The sequence below is a fragment of the Humulus lupulus genome, chromosome 8 (genome assembly GCF_963169125.1).
Source record: "Humulus lupulus chromosome 8, drHumLupu1.1, whole genome shotgun sequence".
NCBI classification, from domain to species: Eukaryota; Viridiplantae; Streptophyta; class Magnoliopsida; order Rosales; family Cannabaceae; genus Humulus; species Humulus lupulus.
In genome coordinates, this window is record NC_084800.1 from 47,269,415 (window position 1) to 47,274,208 (window position 4,794).

Sequence of the window (4,794 nt, forward strand, 5' to 3'; positions counted from 1 at the left end):
CATTCTTCCGTCCATTCAAATTTCTTGCCTCCCCTCAACAGGTTAAAAAACAGAAGACAACGGTCTGTAGACTTCGAGATAAACCTACTTAGTGCCACCATTCTACCGGTCAAACTCTGGAGATCTTTGTGTTTTCGAGGTGAGGGCATATCGATTAGGGCCTGGATCTTGTCTGGGTTAGCTTCTATTCCTCGAGCGTTTACAATGAAACCTAGTAATTTTCCTGAAGATACCCCAAAGGAGCATTTTTGAGCGTTAAGCTTCATGTTATACTTCCGGAGCACGGCAAAGCATTCTTCAAGATCATCAACATGGTCATCGTTAAGTTGAGACTTGACTAACATGCCTTCAACATAGACTTCCATGTTGTTCCCTATTTTCTCTGAAAACATCATGTTCACGAGCCGCTGGTATGTGGCCCCAGCATTTTTGAGCCCGAATGGCATGACATTATAATAATATAGCCCTTTGTCCGTTATAAAGCTCGTATGTTCCTGGTCAGGGGCATGCATGGCAATCTGGTTATATCCAGAATATGCATCCATGAATGACATCAGTCCATTCCCTGCCGTGGCATCCACGAGCTGGTCAATCAGCGGTAAGGGAAAGCAGTCCTTTGGACAGGCCTTGTTGAGGTCCGAATAGTCAATGCAGGTTCGCCACGTCCCATTAGGCTTCGGGACCAGTACCGGATTGGCTACCCAATCGGGGTAAAAAGCATCCCTAATGAATCGATTTGCTTTTAACCTGTCGACTTCCTCTTTCAGTGCCTTCTTTCTATTGTCGTCTAGCTGTCTTCGCTTTTGTTGCTTCGGTGGGAAGCTTTTATCGATATTTAGCGCGTGGCTCACAATATTTGGACTTATTCCCACCATGTCCGAATGTGACCACGCGAAGACATCCTGGTTTCTCTTCAAAAAGCAAATTAATTGCTATTTAGTTTCTTCGCGTAGATGTTTCCTGACCTTTACCGTTCTCGAGAGATCTGACTCTTCGAGCCTAACATCCTCGAGCTCTTCTAATGGCTCGAGGTCAGATCTTTCCTCCACTCTTGGGTCGATCTCTTCATTTATCTCCAAGATCGTCCCGTCCTTATTCTGGATAATGACGAGTGCTTATTCGCTCGCCTATTTCTTTCCTCTTATGGAAATGCTATAGCATTCCCTTCCGGCTAACTGATCTCCCTTCAGCGTCCCAATGCCACTAGAAGTCGGGAACTTGATGGCTAGATGCCTTACAGACGAGACTGCCCCCAGCCCTACTAGGGCGGGTCTCTCGAGCAGTATGTTGTAGGCTGATGGCAGGTCCACTACTACAAACTCCAACATCTTGGTTACCGAGACAGGGTAGTCTCCCAAGGTTACTGGGAGTTCGATGGACCCCATACATGCAATCCCCTCTCCTGAAAAACCGTGCAAAGTTGTTGCACACGCTTTTAGGTGTCGAAGCGCGAGTCCCATCTTTTCTAGGGTGGCCTTATACAGGATGTTCACGGAGGTGAACTCTCTTATTCGCGAGTTGGAGAGTGATGACCAGTGGGTCATTGTGGGGGAACTGAACATGGGACGCATCGTCCTCAGTAAAGGTTATCGGTTGAGATTCAATCTTCTGGCATTTTGGAGCTCTAGGTTCGGGTTCATAAGGAGACCCGTCCCCAGTTTTTAGCTCGTTCACATATCGTTTTTGGGCATTCCTGCCCATTCCTGCGAGATGAGGCCCGTTCGAGATGGTTATCACATCTTCTCCATCAATTGGAGGGGGCCTATCTTCTTCCCTGGCTCAAGAATTGTTGTTTTGGACAGGTTGTGGCGCAGCTGCCCTTTGGCTTGTAGACGCCTGATTATTATTCTAGTTTTTGACATACTCTCTGAAATAACCTCTCGAGATCAATCCTTCGATCTCGTCTTTCAATTGTTGGCACTCATCAGTAGTGTGCCCAGTGTTTCGGTGAAAATGACAGTACTTGCTAGAAACCCTCTTGGACTTTTGATTTCTCATGGGGTCTGGACGCCTGAAAGGAACTTGGTTTTCATTAGCCAGGTATATATTCTCCCGAAACTCGTTGAGCTCGGTGTACACTTTGTACACGGAGAAATACCTCTCCCCTTTCTTCTTCTTTCCCCCTTCGGCCTCGGGATTACTCCCTTCGTTTTTTTTTCTTTTGGAAGGGTTTTCCGCTGTAGGCTTTGAGGCTGGTGGGTCCGCCGTGGTTGAGGCAGAGTTTACGTTTATCGTTGTAGTTACGGACTGAGAATTCATATTCAGTGTCGACCTCGCCTCCTCTACATTGACAAACCTCTAGGCTCGCTTATTAAACTCGGTTAAGGACCTCACCGGTTTTCTTTTCATATCGTCCCAGAGAGGACTTCCTGGCATTACTCTAGCTTGGACAGCCATTAGATGACCGCTGTCATCCACATTTCGAGCTCGAGCAACTTCCAAATCAAACCTCGTAAGGTAGCTTTTCAACATCTCGCCTGGCTGTTGCCGAACGTTGGTCAGAGTTGATGCCTCAGGTCTCACCCCGATCATGGCTCTGAACTGCTTCTTGAAATCCTTTGATAGCTGATCCCAAGAAGTGATCGAATGTCTTTTATATTTCTTGAACCAGATTTTTGCTGGTCCCGTAAGCGATGCTGGAAATAACATGCATCTGAGCTCGTAACCCACGTTACTTACTCTCATTATGGTATTGAATGTACTCAGATGGCTGTACGGGTCAGACTTTCTCTCAAAAGGTGGGACATGAGGGATCTGAAACCCTTGAGGAAACAGAGTGTTGGAAATATGGGCAGCGAACGGTTCGAGCTCCTCGTCAGAATCCTCATCCCGACTCCGACCTCGCTCATTTTGTAAAAGCCTAAAGGCCTTTTCCAACTGATCAATTCTTTCTTGAACCGGGTCCGCGAGGGGTCTTGCCTGAAATTGGCTATCATTGATCACAATTCCAGGCTCGCGCCTTCGCATGGGATCTTTACGCTCATTTAGGCGATCTCGTAGGTCCGGGTTCGATGGGTTACCATTACCCTGACTCTGATTCAAGTGTTCCCGTAGGTCGGAGCAGTTCGTGTGGTTCCCAGTATTTTTTTGACCTCGATCATACATACTGACTGATCTAGTATCTCCTGAGTCGTCACTGGTAAGGCTCATCACATGATTATTCCAAGATGGGTCCCTTTCATGCTGCCTCGTCTCTGCAGTGCAAGACCGGGACATTTGACTTCTTGTAGATTGGGCACCTCTCCGTTCCCTGAAGGCTTCTCTCCTACCTTATCTCCTTCCCGCACGTCTTTCCTCATCATCTCGAACTGGTTGAGCATTCCTGCGAGGCGGTGAAGGGTATCTTATAGGCGATGGAGGGAATCGTATGGGTGACTGTGGCTGCCACCCATTTCGAGGCCTAGACGGTCTGGAGTTTGCCCGTGTTGGGTCGGTAACATTCTGCATGTTACCAGGGATTTGAGTCCGAGCCTCTGTAGAGGCTCGGTTATTCCCAGTTCCCGCTGGTACCTCCGCTGTTGAATTAACCGGAGCCTTAGCTCAGGTACTTCTTCGGGGTCTCGAGGGAGCGGATTGCTCTGCTGGTACTGGAGGTTGCTCTGGTCTCCTTGTGGTAGCATTTTTTCGAGGCCGTCCACGAGGCCTGCGGGGAGGAACATGCACGTCCCTCGGAGGTGGGGCTTGGTTCTCCCGCGGAGGTGGGGGCTGAGCCACCTGGGCCTCTGCGGCTAACCTAGCCAACTCCTCATTCTGCTTATTGGCCTCAGCCAATTGTTTTTTCAGCTGTCGGTTTTCAAGTTCCACAATGGGGACGTACCGTTCAGGATTATAGTACATGTCCTCATCCCTTGAGGCTGGAGGTGCTGGAGGTCCTCGAGAATCGGAGGACTCGCTTCTCTCCTCAATATCTGGATTTACCATTGGCTGCTTCCGAGGGCGTCTTGGATAGTTTTCCTCAGGAATGTTTTGACCATTTGCGGCCATAACTGTTCAGGGATCGTACTGCTTAATGCTCTCAATGAAAGCACCAAACTGTTGACGCCGTTTTTCGTCAACTTAAAATGTAGAGCACGTAAACAGTAAAGAATTATGGCCAGAATAACAAAATAAAACAAGGAGAGTTTTTAAAGTGGTTCAGCAGTTAACTCTGCCTAGTCCACGAGTCTTTGTTATTAGAACTTAGGAAATTTCTGGAAATTCTACAGGGATGAATTCTCCAAAGGTTCTCTCAAGATCACAAAAATTCGGCCCCTTACGAAGGTACATGACTTCTCTATTTATAGAGGAGGTCTCAGAATACTATCTCACACGTTTCGGGAAGTTATTCTGTATATTAATAAATTTAATGGCTTTTAAGCCTGTAACTCCTATATACAAGGAAACGTCCCCTGAAGACCAGGAGGCGTGTAACCGACTAGTTAATATCCCTTTATTGTAGGGAAGTTACAACAATAATATCTCTTGAAGGCATGGACTGTGTCTCTTCAAGTGACTTATTAAACTGTTCGAGATCAGCAATCAGCATCATGCCCGTCTAAGTCTCTGAGTAAAGTACAAGTTGCCTTATTTTCCCAAAATCAACTTGGAAAGGGTAAATACCACCGAGGCCGCCTTACCCCGAGCTCACACTCATACCAAGCTTGTGCCACTTGATCCGAGGTCACTTGACAATGGACGTACTCCGATGTTCTATCTTTCGAGCTTGCAAGAACTTCGATGCTGCCCATCTTTGAGGTTGTCACCTCCTTTGAAGATTCAGCGTCTAGATTATGAGCATGTATTTTGACTATCGCG